This window comes from Hyposmocoma kahamanoa, unplaced genomic scaffold (genome assembly GCF_003589595.1).
Source record: "Hyposmocoma kahamanoa isolate Upper Pololo Valley unplaced genomic scaffold, ASM358959v1 79, whole genome shotgun sequence".
Taxonomy (NCBI): Eukaryota; Metazoa; Arthropoda; class Insecta; order Lepidoptera; family Cosmopterigidae; genus Hyposmocoma; species Hyposmocoma kahamanoa.
Genome location: NW_020653993.1, coordinates 1553576 through 1578382, shown reverse-complemented (window position 1 = coordinate 1578382; position 24807 = coordinate 1553576). Strand labels below are relative to the sequence as shown.

The 24807-nt window shown below is 35.5% G+C and overlaps 1 protein-coding gene across 1 annotated transcript in view; it reads left to right on the top strand.

Annotated features, from left to right (window-relative positions):
* LOC113233514 (nectin-2-like) overlaps window positions 1-24807 on the top strand; it is an 847610-nt gene that overhangs the window by 742129 nt on the left and 80674 nt on the right. The gene's annotated exons all lie outside the window — the stretch shown is intronic.

The window sequence follows — 24807 nt, the reverse complement described above, 5'->3', positions numbered from 1 at the left end:
GAGCTCCCGCCCATTATTAAAAACGAGGAAAAGAATTTACTGTTTCTAAATATATTATAATTACATCTTATTAATAAATGCTATTACAATTGAAATGAAGATTTTGATAACAAATAAAAATAATAATATTATAATAAATTTGAATAATAAATAAATGTTAATTATATACTATAAACCGACCGGATCGAAGGAATTTTTTCTGAGTGTTTTTTCTGAGTGTTCGACCTTTGTATTAATAATTATAACAAACTAATGGAGTAATTTCACAAAAAATAATTGAATATCAATTCAATAAAAATTTAATTAATACAGTGAATAGCGACATCTCTCGCCAGGACTGGTAGCTGTAAAGGTACTAACTGGGTGATAAATCTGTCAAAGATTTCTCATAGATGGCGCTACGACTAAAAAGTCGTTGAAAGACCAAGTACAAAGACACGACGCAAGCACATAGAAAAATTCGTGAGGTCCGTTGGTTCGTGCAGTGGCTTAGTTGGTATAGCGTCTGGCACGGTATGCAAGAAGACGTCGTCGGTTCGTATCCGACCGGATCGAAGGAATTTTTTCTGAGTGTTCGATCTTTGTATTAATAATTATAACAAACTAGTGGAGTAATTTCACAAAAAATAATTGAATATCAATTCAATAAAAATTTAATTATATACTATAAAAGTTATGCTACTGTAATCTAATTAAATTCAACCTTTCAAATGACATAATTCTACTCATAATATGACGTATTTCTTTATATGACATTTTTTTAAATATTTTATTTGATAAATAACAATTTTAATTAATAATTGAAACCTCGACCTACCTCTGCTGTTATTGTTATCCCTAATAAAGGGCTCATATGTGTAGCATTATTTTAAATTTAAGACATGTATACTATATGAATGCAATAATAATAACGCACACACTCAACATAGCCCCGCACTAGGGCAACCCTGTGTCGCGGGTGCCATGGACACACACATAGACAACCACAAATTACACCCAAACTCACGAGAGAAATAATTGTAGGCCATACAACTATTTCTCCCGGCCCGGGAATCGAACCTGGGACCTCTGCGTGGCAGTCCGGCATGGTAACCGTTCGGCCACGGAGGCAGTTTATAAATATATTGAGTATTGAGTATTGAGTAGCAAATAACGTATAGAGTTATCCTTGTGAATTCACACAGAGTACATGAAAATAAGTCCGTTCTGTCTGCAATATCATTTAGGATTTGCAAAGCTCGTGTCAGCAGGGACTTCTGGCTCAGATTAGTCCGGCCGCGCGGCACTGCCAACAGTCGCGGATTTCGTCGCCTCCTTACGTAATCATTCGGCACGCATGAAGACACCCTTTCCCGCATACTATGGTTAAAAATTGACCCTCTAAGTAGTTTAAAAATAATTTCAGCTAATGCGAAGTCTCGACGTACTTCTAGTCTATTATAACCAACCATGCCGAGTTCAAACAAACTTGGATACATGAGTAGATAAAAGTGGTAAACACCATATATTCTAGGAAATGAAACTATTTTTCCGGATTTAAATCGCGTATATTTGTTTTTTCAAACAAAGTCAACCGTGACCATGGGACCTGTAAAGGGCCCGAAACGTCGGTTTGTTTGAAAAAACAAATATACGCGATTTAAATCCGGAAAAATAATTTCATTTCCTATGTGTAACAATCGCGAAAACCTAAGAACTCGACCATATATTCTTGCATATAAATGTCGTGTCAGTCTCTCTAACATAATTTTGTACTTTGCTTCATGAGGCGACCAGATAACCCATTTAATTGATATTATCAAACTATTCGTTAAATGAATAAAATTTCACCGGGTATTAAATCTCATACTATGAGTCAATTTCGAATCTTGTACTATTTAATTTACTACCTTATCACTTTCTGTTACGATGGAGAAAACCATAGTGAATGACATGAGCATGTTTTAGGTTTTAACGACCGTTTTAAATTATTTACGACCTGTTTAAAAATTCAGTTTTGGTTTTAACTGAGTTACACCTTGCCGTACACCATCGCGAATTGAAAGCTTTGGCGACACCTACTTCTGTCGCAGTGTTTTTTTTTTATAAAATATAAGTGCGCATTTGACCTCCATCTCACCTGATGGAAAGTGACGATGAGGTCAACGATGGAGCATGCACACCTAAATAATGCTTATTCACTCTCGCCTTGAAAAGACCGAAGTTATAACGTTCAGGGAACAAGTCTGCAGGCAGGGAATTCCACTCCATAGCCGTTCGCCATATAAATGTGGAAGCGTAACGCTTCGTGCGAATCTTTGGAATATTCACAACATAGGGCATAGTTCCCCGGTGATGGAAAGGGGAAGGCGGAATTAAATCGTGTAATTCGATCGTGGCAACTTGAACTCCCTTCCAGGGCATATGAAACACTCAGCTGGTGAAATTACAGGCACATGGGACTTGTCAACTTATGTCTCAGGGTGACGGGCGCAGTGACAGGTAGTGCCCCTAAGATCTTTGTGATTTAAAGGTCCGAGTGTCCCTGCAACTGTTATGCATAGATGTGTTGCTTACCACCAGGCTCAAGACTTGTTCGTCCCGTCACTTGGTAATGTCAAAAAAACTTATTTCTTAATTACATTATGTATATTTTTACGGGCATACAAAATATTTGAGTAAATGTACAGTGATGTCACAATATTGATACCAGTTTCCTTTTCTCTGAGAGAAACCCGTGAACCTAAACGGTACACAGAACGAATTTTATTGCTCGTTTTTGCAACACAAATATGGTTTTTATGTCTGCCGCTTTACCCTACATGAGAATCGCGTGGGACCATAATACTATGGAAGTAAATAAAGTAAACTAGTCTATAGCAAAAAAGGTTTAGATAATTCAAGTAAACAAACTTCAGCTGTCTCTTGGTTTAATAGTGAGTGTCATACGTATCGTATTATAGTTGTACTTTTATTCACTGTCATCATTTTAAAGACGAGATTTTAGGTTGCTTATTGTAGGAAATTTACAATATGTGTTAATGTCTTTATTTATTTATTTTAATTTTTATTTATTACATCAAGTGACGGGACGAACAAGTCGTGCATTTTAAAGCTACACGCCTGTCCATAACAGTTACAGTGCCATTCAGAGCTTTAAATTGCAAAGATCTGAGGGGCACTATAAGTTGACAAGTCCCATGTGTCTGTAATTTCACCATCACCCTTATTTACCTTTCAAAACCGGAACACAGAAATATCTGCCAAGTAATGCCAAGCTACTGTTTGGCGGCAGAAATAGGTAAGGTTATAAATTACTTATTTAGTACTATTTTAAATAGGTCATTCGAAATGTTGTCGAAATTACCTGCAAATATTATCATAATATATTAAGAACCATTTTCAAGAAGGTAATGATAGTTTTACACCAATTTCAGTACAGAGTACTAAAAAACTGACCTCAAAAGTTCGTGGAATTACCACTATTTGCCATGCTTTATTGAAAACGGTTACCGGAAAGTGCGCGAACCGGATACATCCCCTAGTTTGCCACCATTGGAGGTGGAATATAATAAATGGGACCAATACTGGGGTACCCTCTTTCCAAAAAGAATCATCAAAATCGGTTCCTAAATCGGTTATCGCATAACATACGTACAAAAAAAACAAACATACGAATTAACCTCCTCCTTTTTTTGAAGTCGGTTAAAAAGTAACCATCTAGTGCCTCATAAAGTACTTCATTACGGTTAGTTTACATTTAAATAATTACCTAAACCTTTGTAGTATAGTAGTGTCAACATCAGTAAGCTCATGTATTCTGCGGACTGTACGCAGCGTAGCTTAATCTGTCAAATGTCATTATAGTAAAATTCTTGCGTTTTAAACCGACTTCAAAAAAAAGGAGTAGGTTGAACCGATTTTGATGATTTTTTTCTTGGAAACAAGATACCTGCGAAGTGGTTCTGAGATTATCATTAGTAGAATCATTCTGTATAACATCGTAAAGTAAAAAATGCCACCCATAATAATAAAGCCTAAAAAAGTATGAGAATGAATGATTTTCGGCCCTATAAAGCCGAATCAAAAGATTCTAATAACAACTATAACGACCTCCGAGTTTATTCGCATCTGCTCCACCTCAAATTTTAAATCCCAACTAATCCACTCTATATTTTGCAACTCCCAACGGATCCCCTCATTGTATTTGTAAGGTAAATACAGTCAAGAAAAGAAGTTTTAAAATCAAATATTCATTCATTGAGCAACTGTGATCAAATGTTATAATTGTCACAAAGCATCAAATTTTTTTGTGTCAGGTTATTAATATTGACATATTGCAAAAAATCAGTCTTAAGTAATATTTAATAATAATAATAATAACATACACTCTCAACATAGCACTAGGGCACCCTGTGTCGCGGGTGCCATAGACACACACATAGACAACCACAAATTACACCCAAACTCACGAGAGAAATAAATGTAGGCCATACAAATATTTCTCCCGGCCCGGGAATCGAACCTGGGACCTGTGCGCGGCGGGTATGGTAACCGGCTGGCCACGGAGACAATTAAAATTTAAAGTCTATTTTAAAACTTCTTTTTCTATTGACTGTATTTACCTTACAAATACAATGAGGGGATCCGTTGGGAATTGCAAAATATAGAGTGGATTAGTTGGGATTTAAAAATTGAGGTGGATCAGTTGTAGGGGATCAGATGGGAATAAACTCGGAGGTCGTTATAGTTGTTATTAGAATCTTTCGTTACGGCTTTATAGGGCCGAAAATCATTCATTCACATACTCTTTTGCCTACATCACTTTGTAAACGCGACGCGCTGTCGTCTGTATAATTCAATATTATTATTCAGTAGATATACAACTAAATAAGTTTTGATGTGACTTTTATAGCTATTAAAGGCTAGTGTTTTCCGGTTTTACTACTTCCTTATATCCCGGTGGTGAGTTGGAATATGATACCATAAAAGACGTTATAATGCTTTGTTATGGCGAAGAGATCCCAATATTGTCATGGCTTACCATGGCACAAAATATGGCTTTATTATTATGGGTGGCATTTTTTACTTTACGATGTTATACAGGATGATTCTACTAATGATAATCTCAGTACAGAGTACTAAAAAAACGACCTCAAAATTCATTCATCACCCTACTTTGCCATCCATGGAGGTGGAATATTTTCCTTAAATTTAAATGGGACCAAAAGAATCATCAAAGTCGGTTCACAAATGCCGTAACCGTAAAAAAAATATAAACGAGTTAAGAACCTACTCCTTTTTTTGAAGTCGGTAATGATAATTACAAAATTATTTTAAAATGGCTGACGGCAATCAGCCGTCGCCATGAGACCTATAAAGAGAGCCCAAAACGTTGGTTTGTTTGAAAAAACAAATATAAGCAATTTAGATCCGAAAATTTAGTATCATATCCAATGTAATCCAAAATATTTGTACTTGGTTTCGGCGCCTTTTTATAAGGGTCATAAAAAGGCGCCAAAACCAAGTACAGTTGAATTTAGAGTGTGTAATAAAAAAAGGAAATACTGATAAGATTAAAAATAAATATTAAAAAGATTTGTAGCGGTCCGAGAAAGTGTATGCAGATAAGGTTGAATTTACAATATACACCAGTAAACATTTCAGTAAGGGTAACCGAAAACAAAACACATTGTATTTTTATGCTTTTTGTGTTCATTTCTGCGCTAGGGCTGCAATCTCGCAGTATTTAATATACGTAATGGAGGATTGTTTTTGATATCAAGTGACGGGACAAGAAAATCACACACCTGGTGACAAACTGCCACTGCTACCGTTACCCTGAGACATAAGTTAACAAGTCCCATGTGCCGTAATTTCACCAGCACCCTTACCCTTCAAAACCGGAACGCAACAATGCTCACACTACTGCTTGGCGGCAAAAATAGATGGCTGCTTAATCTCTCTATCTAATTTAGTTATCACTACAACAAAATTCATAAAAATTGGTTCAGCTAGTCGTGAAAACGTAACAGACTGGGTTACGTTCGTATTTATAATATTCTTCTTCTTCTTCTTGAAGTGGCATCTCCTAGGGCTATCTGTGTTTTAGACACTGCTGTAAGGAATAAAGAACTTGTGCTCAGGTTTAACCATGTCCGGATATTCTTAAGCCACGAAGCAAGCCTTCTTCTAGGTGGTCGCTTTCCCTGTATCTTGCATAAATAGTCAGAGTAGGTCGTATCTATCATTACGCATTATGTGTAGTTTTGTGTTTTGTTTTTAGTTTTGCGTTACAGTACTCAAGACCTCTAATTTCTTATTCACCATGTGCAATACTCTTTTATTGGATGCTCTATCCGTACCCAATGTTTTAAAATTCTTCTGTACACCCACATTTCAAACTTCTAAACAGTTGCTCATATTTTGAGTTAAGGTCCATTTATAATATTAGTTGGGTTATATAGACTTTGTAACGTGGTTAGCGGAGGGGGTGCGTACAGAATTGAGACGCAGACTTCGTGCACAAGGTGTATATGAAACAAAATAGTAGTTTATGTGACTGGAAGGCATTAAAATACGAGGCATTAAATCACACGAGTGTTTTAATGCCTAATTATGTACAGTTACATACACTGCTTTATGTACACACATATTATAAGCTCTCTGTAATGTGATCAGGAACCGCATGTTATGACTGGCGAAATGGCGGCAAATAAAAACTTTTCCCACGCATGTCACACAACCGTAGTTTTTATTTAATTCATAGACAAACTAGAGTTGGCCGCAACTATCATATCGTCCGATATCAAGTAACGTATGAAATTTGTCAAAATTTAATTTCGAATAAAACTTTATCTCGAGTGATATTAGAATTGAGGTCAAATCAAATTGTTTTGTTTTTCAGAGATGTTCGAAATTTGAATGTAATAATAACATCGAATTCGATGTTATTATGAAGCAATAATAACATTTTCACAGATAAGAAATTTGTTCTAACAAAACAGTTCATCTTTATGCTGGTCGTAACTTGCGGTTTTTGAACACATTATAGAGAGTTTATGATTTGTGTGTAGATAGTTTATGCGGCTAACGATGCGTCTCACGGGCGTAAAAGCGCAATTTAGTGCCGAAGCTCAGAGTGCGTTTCTATTATGTTCCTATTATATGTCTAGTCTGTTCCCATATCACGACTATCTCTCGTGACTCTTTCGTGGACGTTCATTTTGTCGTTGAACGACTGACGTGTCTACCTGGCTCCATTAGATCGTGATGACAATTTATCGGTTCACGGCAGCCACCTTGTCGTTTGCACGACGAAATCGTTTGTAGCTGTGATTATCTGTCTTCACATTTTATTTATCGTCTGACGACTGTCGTTCCAGCTTTTGCCATTGTCACGACAGTCTGTCGTCGTAACGTCAAAAAAGTTGTGAACGACAGTTAATCGTGTTGTTCTATGTGTGAACAATTTCTTTTAAATATACAAGTTACAACACTTTAAACTGCACATTTATCAGTCGTCATGACATAATGGGAACGTCCCCTAAGGTAGCAGTAAGTAAGGGACGAAACATCTCAATGACTTGATAGCCTTTGTGTCGTAGAAATGCTATAGCAGTAGAAAGAAAGTAATGACAATACAACACATAATACAAGTTGACTTATATGTACTATTGAAGTTAATACAACGATAGCGCGTTTCAGAGTACAACTAATGCCATCTAGCGGTGACGCGATGGAGCTAATGGCGTGTTGAGGTTATGCTTCTTGCATCTTTAAATAATAATAATATACTACTTGAACTTCATATATAAGATACCAACATCACAAAGAAAAATGATAACCAAAATCTGATATTTTTCTGCGTATTCCGTGCTTCCAACTTCAAATTACCATTCGAAAATAATTTTCGTTATTTTAACCCTTTCGAAACACGGAGGTAATCCCAAAATTAAGATTAAAAGTACTCATTGTGATGCATGAACAACGTTAACATAATCCTGTAATGATCTTGTTATTTTTAACGTTATTGTAACAAGTAACCTTATTCGTCTCGTTAGGAAGTTAATCCTGGAAATCGGTTATTGTTATAATTTATTATAATGAGATATATTATTATATTTAAGTGGTATATATCTCGTAGTTAACCTCAATAAGGTGTTAAATTCACTGTTTATTGTAAGAGTAACCTATTTTTAACCGATTTCGAAAAAAGGAGGATGTTCTCTATTCGATTGTGTTTTTTTTGTAAATGTCGGAGAAATCGTGTAGTAAATTAAGAACCTTGTAGTTATTTTGAAGTCGGTTAAAACATAATAAACGAGCAACACAATTGCGCTGCCAAAAGCTGTAACTACTCTATCATATTAAATGTAATTTAATTTTAACGCAAAATGATATGACTAGAGTCGTTTGAAGCCCAGGCTGCTTAACCAAGTGCAAAACCAACCTGTCAACTTCAGCTTACGCCTGCCTGGTATACAGTTTGTCTTTAGTTAATAAAGCGCTATGCAAATACGTGAAGTCATTTTCCACAAGGAATATGAAGGTGATATTGCAAATGCAACATAATAGTACAGAAGAATTGAGAACCCGTCCTTTTTTGAAATCTGTTGATGAAAATATTATTATTTGAAATATCCTTCACGCTTCACTTACAAAAACATCTTCTCACCTATTTTATCAGAAAATGGGCTTAACAAAGTCAAATGGTACAAGCACCTTGCTTCTCTTAGAAACTCATTATCTCTAGTATAAGTATGTATAGGTGTTAGTACTATATGTACATATAAACATCCATCGTAATGCGACATAACCCCAAATTTATTCTCTTCATAATATACGAGCGTTTTTTTTGGTTATTTACGACAACGGCTCGAGCTCCTTCATTCCCTGGGGTCCTATAAAACCTATTTTAAGAACCATAAAAAGGATTTTTCACCATTCCCTGACCTCACTGAGCTGACATTTTTATACAGAAATAATTCTAAAAAAGAGTCATTAAAATAAGTCACCGTTAAATAAAACACAAAACGTAAGTAATATCTTTATATTCAAAACCATATAATTGAGATATAAAATAAGCGTCGAGTTCGACACTTAACCTTAAAATATAGACATAAATGACATAATTCACGTATCGAAATATGTTATCTTAACATATTTCTTCAAAAACAACAAAGAAATATACGATTCAAACCGATAGAATTTCTATCGTATTCGTAACAAGAGCGGGCATTTTTTTTTCTTTTAACCGCCGGGCAGGCGTCAATGGTATCTCATTATTATTCCAGAAAATAATGATTCGACCGATTTTAAGGGTTCGATTATCTCACTTTCCGGGAACGACGAGATTATAACAAGCGCTTTGTTAGAAGTGAATTCTGGATCAGAGATTGAGAACACCTGGTGCGAATGGTTTCGTATAGTGATGGCACTTGCGTTTGTCTATTAATATATTGTATCGATAAAGGTCTATCTGAATTGTGTGAAATTGACTTATAGAATGCAGTAACAACCGAATGGAGGCTAAGTGGTCGTAAACGACATCGTCAAATTCGCACGTCGTAAATGAGTGAGATTAGCACAAGATCGTGATCAATAGTCTATATCCAGCGGTAGTTTCTAAGGACCGATGATGACAATTATTTGAATTGTCTAATTTATACTAGAATTCTAAGTATTCGTTCTTTATGTTAATAGTTATTAGTTAACAGTTAATTCTTAGTTGAGTGCCAATCATATTCCACAATCAACTACATTTTTTCGCGAATAAATATCTTGTATTCTTAAAGAAGTACGTGATAAAAATTACATTTAAAAGGAAAAGTCTGCAGTTGCGTAAGTTTTGTTTAACAACGAAAATTCTTACTTGTGTTAACTTGGAATGTTATTAGTTTATCTTAAATACTTATCATATTATTAGTTATATAAAATACAAATATCATATACAAGAAACATCATTTCAATAATTATATTTCATCTATAGTTGTTTAACATTGTAACAAATTGTCAATTTACATTCCAAAATCAAAATAAATTGAATACCAAAATTACATTATAAGTTTAATTAACAATTACATTATAAATTAAATAAAAAAAAACATAAATTTTAGCAACGTATAAATATTTTTTGGCAAATTTCTCAAACACTTAGATTTTAGATAAAGATTTTAAAATTACACTAAATTACTCAAAACTATACATAATGTTACGTAAAGTATGTACTTTATACTATTATAATCCTTTACAACCCTTGTTATATTTAGAGCAGCAACTTGTTATATTTAGAACAACAAGGCTTTAAAACATAAGTAAATAAGAGTAAAACCACCACGCCTCCACCGCTCTAAATCGGGCCCAAATACAAAATACAATTAATCACCCAATCAAACAATAACATCGATATCGGTAAACCAAAACGTCACATCACTATCGCAATAGACCTGGCCACTCGTAAAACTGCATCAAAGGAATTCCGTTCTCTAAGCTTGATCCGTGAATAGAGATGCATAGTAACCCTATAATTCATTATTGAGTACAGATGCCGTCAATTACAATCTAAACATAATCGCAGTTTACATACATAGTATACTCTAGCCAAATCAGACATGTAATGTTTAATAACAAAACGTTGATAGGCAACCAACGATGGCAGGTGTAAAAAACATTTTGTCAACGCTTATTATTTAGGCATCTTCGCGTAATTGGAATTTAAATAGTTAAGTAAGTAATTAAGTTATGTAGACGTAATACTTACCTGACCAGTTATTATAAAGTTTGCGAAGTCCCTATTCGTACGTACGACTAATGAATGAAATAATAGTATCAATTTAAAATTCATAACATTTTTTCATAACTAATTTGATAAACAAGTCGTGCGCCCGGTGGTGACTCACCTAAATAACTGCAACCTCATAAAGGTTGCAGTGCTGTTCAGAGCTATTAAATCTGAGCACAGATTTGATTATCACTGAGCCCGTCAACTTGAAACAAGTTGAAAAGTCCCATGTCTCTGTAATTTCACCAGCACCCTCACCCTTGGCAGTAATTTTCTGGATGAACTCTTTCACAAGGAGGTCTACTGCTACCAAACATTGCTTACCTAAAGAGAAACAACTCATTACGTAAACATGCGCCCTTTTTTACCTATATCTTTTCTTTGATAGTGTTAACTGATAAAAAACACAAATTCAAATAATTCACAATAGCTTCTCGATTCGTGTGTTACGATATGTTAAACTACATGATGATCGTTTGATGACATGCTGTTTATGACAAATCGACCAGAAAATATGCAGCTTGAATTACGCGAGAGCAATTAAGTTTAGTAGAAGTAGAGATTCTTGTGAAAGAATTCGTCCAGGGAAGTACTGCCACTCTATCTATTTCTGCCGCCAATCAGTTACGTGAGCATCTCTGCGTTCCAGTTTTGAAGGGTGCTGATGAAATTACAGGCATATGGGACTTGTCAACTTATGTCCCAGGGTAACGGGCGCCGTAGCAATGACAATGAGATCCTTGCGATTTAAAGCTCTGAGTGGCACTGCAACGTTATGGAAAGGCGTGTTGCTTACCATCAGGCGTACGAATTGTTCGTCCCGTCACTTGATGTTATAAAAAAAAATGAAACTACTTTTTCGAATCCCTCACTGCTGAAGATCGCGACTGCACTTTTGACCATCGTAGTCCACCTAGCCAAAGACTGAGGTGCAGTGGAGATTTTTTTCTGATCTTAATGGCATATAGCTATATGTTTTTTGACTTAGGGATGACCATGGGACCTGTAAAGGTACCGAAACGTTGTTGGTTTGAAAAAAATGTTTCATTTCATATGTGTAACAATCGCAAATATAATAATTAAGTTTTAGTTACCTATTAGTACTTACTGGCTAAATTGTAGATAATAGATAAAAAGAAACAAAATTGTAAGCATTTTTATATTAATTTACTATACCGGGTGGAACAGAACGACCGACAAAGCCGAAAACCGTGAAGAGTCTTAAATATGTACTTAACTGTGCTGAAAGTCTTTTTGCTCTAAGTGTAATAGTTTCCAAGTTATTCAATGATAAAGATTTGCTTGAAAAGTCTGTATTGTCAACCCTACATCATAAAACACAGCTGTTTGGAGGCAACTACCGGGAGGTACTCAGGGCAAAAAACTTTGAAATTTAATAGGTCGCTGACCTCCGTCGTTGATCAGCACCCCATCAGTCGCTTTCTTTGATCAATCACTTTGTTTGATCGGTCATCATGTGAATCATGATTAATTATTCGGGTATTTTATTGTATTATTTTGAGAGTAATTAACACCCCTAAATTCCGTGTTTGACGACCCAATATTTACATTTACCGAAAAAATGCACCTCTCATAGAATCTTCGGGAGACATGTTGTTTCTAAACTATGCGTTGTTATAAACTACCTACAACAACTTAAGAAAAGTAAAGTTTTCTAAATGATTCTGACAGGAGTTCAACCATGTTTTCTGCGTCATAAGATAAGACTAACTTAAATAAACATAACTAAATTAAGTAAACACGTTCTACAACATGCGTCAAATACTCAAATTACAATAGTCTCGTAACCCTTAATCCGACCCTGACGTAAAATAGTAAATTGAGGCAGCCAATCACGTCGCTTATAACCTTAGAGATTTAGAGATTTGATACCTGTTATCTGTTTTTGGCAGCATAATTGGGAGATCGTTTTTTTGTACTAGTCTATTTTTCAATGCATTTGGAAATAGTTTTAATTTACAATACAAGAATTTACTAACTTTAAAACGAAGAGTTCATTTTAATGAGATCAACATTTAAAACGAAAATTTCTGTTAACTTGAGATGAGTAGTTGAAATTTTAATAAATGTAATGTGAAAATAAATAAATCGGTGCTTGGAGGTCTGCAGACCACCTCCACGGTTCGTTTTCTTATTTTTGAGTATCGATTATCACATTGTTAAATTTGATTATTTATTACAATTCATTAAACGACCTGCAGTTACCTTACTTTTACTTTTGAATTGCTCATGGTACTTATACCAGACAAGACGATTATTGCGAAACCTATTTCTTTATCATAATTGTTTTTTTTTTTAAATTAACATTTAGATATTAGTTATCAATGATATCCGATGCGTACGCCGCCGCCACGCGCATCTCTATGCAGAGTTGCCAAGTAAGCAACTTTGTCCCTTTATGTGACGATTTGACATCAAAAGCGTCTTTTATAACTAGCGACAAAAAAAAAATTTGGTATTTATTGGTGCGTATTTAATTAGGTTTAATCGTTTAAAATTTAATATTATTTTTATCTTAGTATTCAGGAGTCTTTTGCTTGTACTGTGACCATTCTGTTTAGTGATATTTGCTTTAGTCTAATTGGTAACACTTTTTCATTCATAAATTAGTTCAAAATGACTGGTTGTTTGGTAACTCGTGGTCTCATGTTTTTCTCGTGTTTACAACACAAAACAACGTTTACTTATTAATTTTTGGGTTGTGACAGCAAGTTATTGGAATAGTGCTGTTTATAAGTAGTGTTTGTGTTAAGCAAGTAAAGTGTATTAGTGTGTTTGTGTGGAAAACCACATCGGCGTGTGACCGGCACACCCAGGAATGTGTCTGAAATGTCTGAATGTCTGCAAGAGTAAAGGGGACGTGGACAAATCGAACATCCTTTTAATTTAAAGTAAGTTCAATGTTTTTTAATTACCTATTCAAGTGAGTACACTTATTTCTTTTGCGAGTGCCAATGACACGAACGCCGCCTGTGGGGCAGTAGATGTACTAACACGATTGATTCGCGTAGGGTTGTTGCACCGCGAAAGAAAATTAAATCTGGACGAACATTTTCCAACTGCTCTGATTTTCATTTAAAGTAAATAAAACTCATGTATGTAGGGTTCTTAACGTGATATTTTCGGCTTTGTCGGTCGTTCCGTTCCACCGTGTATAATATCTCATCCAGCATTAATTTCCACTTCAGAACTAGAACTCCAATGTTTGCGATCTCTTCCTTCAAATCAAAAAATCATTAGGGATGACACAATTGTATAAATAATTAATTACTGGAAACGTTCTCTGACTAATGATATGAAAATTCTATTCAACAAAATTAGTTACAGACATGATTTGAAGAATAGTATCATCAATATCCTAGTTGAATTTCGGGGTAGAATACTGACATTGTGGTAATTATAAATAAAAATAAAAATTAGACATCACCACATACATGCTCCGATACCAAAGTAAGGTAGTGGAGCCAATCATGGACTGTTTAAGGATTATTTTTACATTTTTATTCAATATTCTTCACCTATTCAATTATTTTTTATGTGAAATTACTCCACTAGCTTGTTATAATTATTAATAAAAAGATCGGACAATTAGAAAAACATCACGAATGATTATATGTGCTTTGCTGTTGTCGTATCTTTGTATTAAGTTTTTCAGCAACTTTTTAGCAAACCGCTTAGTTGGCATAGCATCTGGCACGGTTTGCTAGAAGACGTCGGTTCGAATCCGGCCAGATCGAAGGTTTTTGTATTAATAATTATAACAGTTTATTGATTATTTCAGTCTTTTAGTCTTGGTTAAGTTACCCTGTGGAACTCAAGGAAAGAATTAATTGATTAAAAGTCTTCAAACACTAATTGATAGTGTCAGATCAATTAATAAAGAAAACATTGCTATTCGAGAAAAAATAGACCCTGTCTGAGTATCCTAATACGGACAGCCCAATTTTCAATTATGGACACCCCGTCATAGACGATTTCTTTCAAAATTCAATCTTAAAGAAGTCTCAGATCTTGCATGTGCTTAAACTTGTTTCTAAAGGAATGGTGTGAAGTTTCATATGACCCATTTGTGACTGGTAACAATGGGTGGTCATTTGTTTCAGTGCCATGTCTAAAATAATCAAATCCAGTAATAGACGACCGGGACGGACACTGTTGCCATTACTGTGTAGACTTAAAATAAAGGAACAAGCTATGAACTGCGTTAAAAGTCTGGCTTTATAAAGACGGCAAACAAAAGTAAAGCTCTTTAATGGTAAAATCCGATTATGGACAAAAATTTTCATGATTGGATAAACAGCTAAATGAGATCCAGTAATAAACACTTCAAATTTTCCAATAGATGTTATGTTATTCATTTACGGTTATGCATTGTTTAGATGCTTAAAATAACACCAAAATACACAATAACCACAGAAGTCACCACACACTTAAATACTACATTCATATGATTATAAAAATGTACCTGAGGTGCGGTCCTTACAAATATATCGTTTTTTTAATTTATTATCACCGTCTTATTTCGCACCACGATAATGGCGAATAAAGATGGCCGCCAAAAAAAATTGTAAAATATTAACGTTTAATATTAGCGTTTCCTTATTTTTGATGGTATAGTTCAAAAATGTTCATGGTTGGTGCACTGTCCATCATAAGTTCCACTACCTTAAAAGCACTTGTGTCGTGGAAATCGGTACCAACGGCGGTACCTCACAAACCCAGACCCGAAACAATATAGAAAAGTTAGTTTTTATACATTGACCCGGCCGATCGAACGTGGGACCTTAGAGATGGCGACACCGTTAAAACCGGTGTGCAAGCCACTCGATCACGGAGATCGTCATGTTGTAAAATACATCGAATTGGCTAGAGTTTAAGTATACATACAGTTTACTACAGACTAAACTATCGATTATTTAATAGTAACTCTTCTTAACTCTCATACAAAATTAAAAATACCCACGGTATAATAGCCTACTAAATCTGACCAATGATACCAGGCGCTCACTACGAAGAAACAGGAACCTAAACTTGCGCACAGAGAAGTGAAACTAAACGTTGCCCGCCGTGTGTAGTCGTACGGAACCGAATGCTGGGGTTATACAAAGATTGTAATGTAAATGAAAGACTTGTATAAGCGCTTGCGCCGACGTCAGCGCACTCAGCGATAGGCACTTATCGCGTAACCTTGAGCGAGTGACGGAGCCCTAACCTAAGTGTAACATTTTGTTTTTATTTTAATAATTATGTAACTTGAAGTGAAAACAACGTAATCGAAATTTTTTGTACAATTAAGTTAATAACACATCTGGTATTAGCAAAACGAGATCTACAACCATCTTTAATCGTTTTTTTATTATATCTTATTTAGTTTCAGTTTTATTGTTAAGAGTTAATACAACCTTTAATAATTAATAATAATAATAATAACACACACACTCAACATAGCCCCGCACTAGGGAAACCCTGTGTCGCGGGTGCCAAGGACACACATATAGACAACCACAATTTACACCAAACTCACGAGAGAAACAAATGTAGGTCATACAAATATTTCTCCTGGCCCGGGAATCGAACCTGGGACCTCTGCGTGGCAGTCCGGCATGGTAACCGTGCTTTGGCTGATTCCGCATAACAGTGAAAGTATGGGATCAATCACTTTGGCAAAAAAATTTATATTAATTATTGAGGATATACACTAACAAGTATACGGTGTGATTTCTAAAAATTTTCACGATAGAAAAAAAAACGCAAACTTATCTTGAAATTTTACAAGAAAACCGCTGTATTCAATTGGTATTTTACATATACCAATGATTTTTTTTACATTAACTGAACCAAATAGAACACCTATAGTATACGATATTCATTTTTAAAATGGCTGTAATTTTGTTTATAAAAAAATAATTTCTGGAATAAAGCCAGTGTCCCGCCGCTTGACCCAAGCAAAATAAACCATATTAGTACGGGAAAAAATTAAAACCAAAATTGGCGTAATTGACATGATCCTGGTTACAAAATAACAACTCCGGAATAAAAATAAAGAAACAAACCTCTTTTTAACAACTTCCGACAACGTTTTATAACACAAAATTAGACAACAAATCAATTCAGTCTGTCCCAGGCTTTGATTAAATCTAAACCACAACACGCGAAATGAAAATTAACTACGTTTTATCGTGTACATCAATTGACTTAGGGCTGGATGAGAAATCCCCGGTTCAATTGCCGTTAGGTCCTATTCAAGAAACGCGCTTTCCTACAGAATTTAGTTGCTTTGGATTTTTTTATGATTTTGTGGCAGACGAATTAGTCGCGTGGCTGGTGGTAAGCGACAGTTTCACTACCACTCAGAGGGATTGCCACTGCGCCATACACCCTGAGAAATAAGTTGACAAGTCCCATCTGCCATGTGTAATTTCAAATTTGGAACGCATTAATGTTTACATTACTGCTTAGTGGCAGAAACAGGTAAGGTGACAGTACGTTCCAGTATGGACTCTTTCATGAAAACTCTCTGATACGAAACTCTATTGGTACCCATAGTGCAGGGAATTCCCTCTCGAACTTGAGACTTGTTTAGGAGAACGTTCGCCTTAGGCAGAAGGTAGCAGTAGCGCTCCTTGTGAAAGAGTAAAGTACTAAGGGAAGTACTGCCACCTTACCTGTTTCTGCCGCCAAACAGTAATGTAAACATTACTGCATTCCGGTTTGGAAGGGCAAAGGTGTTGGTGAAATTACAAGCACATGGGACTTATCAACTTATGGTTCAGGGTGACGGGCACAGTAGAAGTGCCCCTCAGATCTATGCGATTTATGGCTCTGAGTGGCACTGCATCTGTTATGGATGTCCGAGTTATATTTCTAATCGTGGGGCCTGCACCACGTTCATTAGATCTGTGCTGCCATTGTCCGTGTTATATTTCATCATCATCATCATCAACCCATTTATACGTACCACTGCTGGACAAGGGTCTTCTCTCAGGTGAGGATTAAGGCCACAGTCCGCCACACTGATCCAATCACAAGCTCTCCGAGTGTTGTGAGCCTTCTTCGACGTGCAGATTTCATCACGTCGTTTTCCTTCACTGAAAAGCTTATGGTAAATTTCAAATTAAATTTCGTGCTTAAACTCCGAGAAACTCAAAGGTGCCTGTCCGGGTTCGAACCCACGGCCTTGAGAGGCGGTAGTAGGTAGTAAAACTATTAGGCTACCACAGCTAACATTATCTTTGTTGCAATTTTTTGCCTTTTATTTATGTTCAATCAAATTTGGAATGGAATTCTCTCCTAAAAACTATTCGTCGATCCCCTTCTCTTGATTGCTTCAAACGTCGTGTTAAGGATTATTTCCGTAACTACTAAGTTTTTTGTAATTATTAATACAAAGTGAGTGTTCGTTCTTTGTATTAATAATTATAAGAAAGTAGTGGAGTAATTTCACATAAAAAATAATTGAATGTCAATTACAAAAAAAAATTTAATACAATGAATAGCGTCATCTCTAGCCAGGGCTGGTGGCTGTAAAGGTATCTAACTGGTGACGAAATACTTAAGATTTCTCATAGATGGCGCTACGGATAAAAAGTAGTTGAAAAAGCAAAACACAAAGATACGACAACAAACACACAGAAAAATTCGTGAGATCCGCTGGTTTGTTCCGTGGCTTAGTTGGTATAGCGTCTGACACGGTGTACTAGAAGACGTCTGTTCGAATCCGGCCGGTTCAAAGGATTTTTTTCTGAGTGTTCGATCTTTGTATTAATAATTATACTAAGTCTTTTTTTTAAATCTCCATTCCTTCATTTTATTTTCTTCTGCATAGTGTTATAATCTCCTTTGTATATTTATCTTATTATTATTGCTATTTATTTTATTTTCCTACAAAAGTATTGAAGTATTCTTATTATATATATACAAGTAATATAAGTATAATAGTATAATATTATTATTTGTGTATTTATTCTAATTGTAATTTTTAATGTGCACTAAAGAATATTTCATTCATTCATTCATTCAATCCGAAATTTCAGACAGACTAATTAGTTTTCGTAAATATACTGTGCCTATGACAAACACTGATTATGAACATGAATATTTACTTCAAGTAAAAATGTAACGTATTGCAAATCGTTCAATTGTAACCGAACTTGACAATGGCAGTATCGTTCTAGGAAAAATAACGCTTAACTTAATTTTCAACGCCTCCACACTCAATAGAACGACTGTATGCTTAAAGTATTGCATTTTATTTTCAAAACACACAGTGGGTGGCAATTTTTTTGGAGTTCCTTGTGATATTTAAAGAAATAAAATGGCCAAATTTTTTTTTATGACGCCAAGCGTCGAGACAAACAAATCGTGCTCGTAGTGCCACTCAGAGACCTAAATTGCAAAGATTTTATGGACACTGCCACTGCGCCCGTCAGCCTAAGATGTAACTTGACAAGTCCCAGTTGCTTGTTATTTAATGAGCATTTTTTATTTTATTTTTGATATCATTTGCACACATTTTTTTCGCTTTTAAAAGCCTAGGCTATATAAAAAATAAAAAATAAAACTTAATATATAAACTGTGAAGATACCAGATTGATTATGTTGATTATTTAGTCAAATGTATGATGCAACCATTGAATCAAAGTTCAGACGGTTCCTTTTTTTTAAATAAAAAATACATTTAACTCATTGACTTACAATTATATGGACGTCGGGTCCGCGCTAAAAAGTGTCCGAACTTATAGGGCGTTAAAATCGTATACAGAGCGTCATTCACGCTTTATTCTTCGTTTGTTCGACTGACAGCGAAGCAAGCAAAATTAGACAGTACTGCGATGACATTACAATTTAAATTCAACGTTTTAGCTTTTTCATATTCCTTTACATGTCACTACGTTTAAATACGTTGACTTGAGACATTTTTTTCGTGGTTTTTGTATTAGACCCGTCGTCCATTTATTTGTAAGTCAATGGATGCAACGGAGAAATTTTTACTTAATTTTGGTGGCAATTTTTTTATTATTTAAGTATTGTAGAATATTATCATAAAGTATTATTTATTATGTAATATGTCTCGATAATACACTCAAACATTAAACAATAAAAATTGCCACCGTAATTAAGTAGAGGCAATAAACTCAGATATTTAAAATACGGAACCTTACTGCAGTTAACAAAAATGTTGCATATTTTTTTCCTTATTTCCACATCACATCTCTTGTTATGTTAAAAGGTTCGTTTGGAATGTGACCGTGCGTTACATTCTTATATTAACGACAACATTGTGTGCAGGTCTTTACAATACTGGGAGTCGAAAAAATGGTACAGTTTCTTTTTTCTGTTTCGCACGGCCTTAGGAAAAATGACTCCTTGTGACTATGTTGCAAAAATGTTAATTTATATGACGACCTCCGTGGTGGCTTGCATAGCGGTTTTCATGGCGTGTTGGTGGTTCTAAATCTGAGGACCCGGGTTATATCCCCAACCGTGTCAATGTAGAAAAACTAACTTTTCTATTATTGCCTGGGTGTATGTGGTACCGTCGTTGTTTCCGATTTCCCTAACACAGGTTCTTTAGTTACTTTGGGATCAGTGTAACGTATGTCTAATATTTATTTATTACACTCAAGAGCATGTAATCCCCAGCCACAAATAGACCCTCATTATATTTCCAAGTGATGTATAAAGTAAAAACCACTGGTACATCACAAAAATAATCTGGTATGTATATCAGAAGCGTGCTAATTGTGAAAGGGTTGTAACCCTAATAAGCCGTGAGCAGGTTCACGGCAGTAAAACAGAAAACTTCAGGTCCACAAATTTATCTAAAGTCGGTTAAAGAGAAGAAAAGGTAACAAAGAAGGCTGTAACAATAAAAGGTATATATAGAAAACAGGTACATTACTACACAACACTACACTTCCTAACTTGATGAATAAGATATTAAGCAGACACTTACCCCAAAAGGGCCGAGATATACTGAATTACAGATACGTATTCGTAGGTACATGATAAAGGCTGTAGTGATTATAAACTTATTAAAATTGGTACATGATTTAGATTACTGACGATTATAAACTTAGTAAAGGAATCAAAATTAGACGCGACTGAATTTTAACCAGCTCCGTACGCTGTCGCGATCGAGCAGCAAGTGACGATGGAACTAAACAAAATCAGAATGCGAGGCAAAAGAGCTATGGAATAATTCAAAATTTAAATGCGAGTGGCCACGAACATGGGAAAGGCGATAAAAAGGTGGGATGACGATGTAAGGAGGTCACACTGTCACAAGTGGAAGTTCATGGTATCTGCTTACCTCAGTGGGAGACGGGCGTGATGGCATGCAGGTCATTGGCGACCATGGTTTCTCGATAGTGTATTGTAAGGACCTAATTGAGGAGTTAGTGAGTTTTGTATGGAGTACTACTGCCACCCATGGGACGGCTCTGCTAAATACCAACTCGCCATATTGAATTTAGTTGAAAAGCGTGCCAAGAGGCTTATATGTGACGCGCGATTTAGTATAGGCGAAGCTGGAGAGCATGCCAGTACTGTAATCTTACCTATTTCGGCTGCCAAGCTGTAATGTCAGCATTACTGTGTTCCCGTTTTATAGGGTAAGGGTGAAATTACAGGCACATGGGACTCGTCAACTTATGTCTCGAGAGTGACGGGCGCAGTGGCAGTGCCGCTCAGATCTTTGCAATTTAGAACTCGGAGTGACACTGCAACTGTTATGAACAGGCGTGTAGCTTACCATCAGGTGCACGACTTGTTCATCCCGTCACTTGGTATAATAAAAGAAATACACTCAAATATGTGCCAGACTACCACACCAATTGTCTGGTCTCCAACTCGGAAATTTCCTTGTGCTATGAGTACCAGAGCAGCGGAATTCACTCTGGGGAGCTTCCAAGAACACCCCAAATTGGTCCTACCGGGAATCGAACCCAAGACCTCCGCATTCAGCGCCTACAATGTAAACCGTTAAGCCCTCAAGGTCACCAAAGATCATAATACAAACCCACATATTTACATTACTCACTTTTTGTACTTCATTCATCTTGTAATTTATTATCCTCACAGTTATCGCTTTTACTTTATGTTTTATTTTACACATAGGCACATATTTTGTCCCGCATAACTGAGCACTGGCTCCAAAGACACAGAACCTCGTCTAATTTAGGAGCCATAGTATTTTAAATTTCTTTCGCCTTTCTTTTATCGTCTGTTTTGTTTTATGTCCACACTTATAAATCTTGTTGTACTTGTTCTGTACTATATTTATTCGTAAGGTTTTTTAATAATTTTAAGTAACGGGACGAACAAATCGTGTGCCTGATGGTAAGCTACACGCCTGTCCATAATAGTTGCAGTGCCACTCAGAGCTTTAAATCCATTGGCTTACAATTATATGGACGTCGGGTCCGCGCTAAAAAGTGTCCGAACTTATAGGGCGTTAAAATCGTATACAGAGAGTCATTCACGCTTTAGTCTTCGTTTGTTCGACTGACAGCGAACCAAGCAAAATTAGATAGTACTGCGATGACATTACAATTTAAATTCAACGTTTTAGCTTTTTCATATTCCTTTACATGTCACTACGTTTAAATAGGTTGACTTGGGACATTTTTTTCGTGGTTTTTGTATTAGACCCGTCGTCCATTTATTTGTAAGTCAATGTTTAAATCGCAAAGATCTGAGGAGCACTGTCACTGCGCCCGTAACCCTGAGACATAAGTTGACAAGTCCTATGTGTCTATAATTTCACCAGCACCCTTACCCTTCAAAACCGGTACACTGTAATGCTGACATTGCTGCTTGGCGGCAAAAATAAGTAAGGTGACAGTACTACCCTGGACGAACTCTTTCACAAGGAGCTCTACTGCTACTAGGTTATATTTTAACACAGATATTTTAATGCGGTTTTTACTAAAGCTTTTTTTTATGATACCTAGGGTACGTCGTGCCTGATGGTAAGCGACTTATCTTTCCATAACAGTTCCAGTGGCAAGCTTTCAATCGCAAAGATCTGAAGGGCACGTCCACTGCGCCCGTCACTCTGAAGCATAAGTTGAAAAGGGCCTACGGGCACCGTTTCACCAGCACCCTCACCATTGAAAACCTTAGCCGTACAAATAAAAAGCTATAAATTGGAAAATTTTACTTAAGTTTGCATAAAAGTAAAATTATTGCAGTGGAAATGAGAGCTTTGAGAAGTAGGGTTGGAGTGACTCTGATGGATAAATTACGAAACAGTGTGATAAGAGAGCGTTGCGGCTTGGAAGATATAGCGCTGCCGCCATGCAGGACCAAAATGCTGGAGCATGCGCCGCTCACTACCGCTTTGCGTCTTTTAAATGACATTTCTAAAAAAATTGATATTTTTTGTTGTTCGATGTCGAGATTCGCAGACGTAGCCCTTGACACTATATGTAAGAAATAGTTATAAGAAATTGAAATGTTTACATTATTATTTTTATTATAATGTTTATGAATGAAAGCTATTTAGTAATTTAGTAACGAATTTATTTTAAAAATTAAGTGATTTGACATTATCGAATTATTTATTTATTTATTTATTTGCATATACACGTTACATTCAAAATGTTACATGCACAATTAGATTTATATCTGTAATGATAAATGTGTTTGCACAATGTAACATGAATAAATGAAATGAAATGAAAATGTTTTCGCCAGTAATGTTACTGATTACAAATAATGAGAGGTAATCAAGACATAGTTATGACCGAGAAGGTAGACTTTAGTATTACGTAACATCATTCAAAAGAGGTGTGAAATATAGGCTAGTTTCAGCTCAAATTTTGCAAATAGGTATGACCGATATAAAATTTTGTTTTTCTCTATAAATATGTGTTTATATCAATGTGTACTAACTTAATATGTTCCATGTGTTTTTGTGTTATACATTGTGAAATGATTGTAAATGTTTTTATTTACTTGTATTTGTGCTGAATAAACGTTTCATCTATCTATCAAGATGTAGTGACAAAAATACAGAAACATAAAGAGAGAATGAATGGAAGATTATTGACAACATAGATTTTTAAGGCGTGAGTGAGGGGGCAAGTTGGTAAGGGCCGACCACAGACCAAGACCAAGGCGAACTTACCATGACCAAAAGAAAGGCAAAGTCAAAGCTACCTGTCACCGATTACCATGTATGGAAATCATTTATACGTGTCATTCGATCATTGAGGCGAAACATGTGTGTTAGGTTCTATGTTTAACGTACGGACCGTCACACGGCTATGCCACAATGAAGGAAAGTACCTTAAATATCATAGATAGAAAATTTTACTGAAAGAAGACTTAATTTTGATTTAAAAAACAATTCGAACTGTCCTCAAAGATTTTTAAATAATCGCCTGTCTGAGCCGAGAATCGAACCCGGTAAATGTAAAAAAAAACTGTAATTTTAATAAACAGATAGAAAGCCTCTGTCATAAGGATTATTTTCTTCTGAATAACATAGCATTTTAAATAAAAGGAAGACCATGAAATTCAACATTTAATTTGAAATTTTGTTCAGGGAAATGAATCTGTAAAAGACTAAGGGTCGTATTCCAGAACTCTACTCAATGCTCAAGTTAGGATTTGAGCAGACTTGAATATGATTTCAAGCACTAAAAATTCGACCCTAATGGCAAGGAATTTCGTATGATTTTCAGTGCTCACTGCAATACTCAAGTCCTGACTTGAGTATTGAGTAGAGCTCTGGAATACGACCCTTAGTTTACAGTGGCCGATATTAGAATGTGCAGGAGTACCAAACTGAACTTAGACGTATTATTTTTATTATTCACCATGAAAACATAAATAAATAAGCAAAATTACCAAAAGAGTGACAATTTGTATGATGTACAATACAATTCCAGCATTTAATAACTTAAATTGATTGTAAGTTAAGTTCAATGTACGTAATTATTTTAAATGCTAAATTTCAAGGTCTTCTTTTTTATTTAAGATGCTATGTTTAGTAGGCTTTCGATGGGTATAGTAAA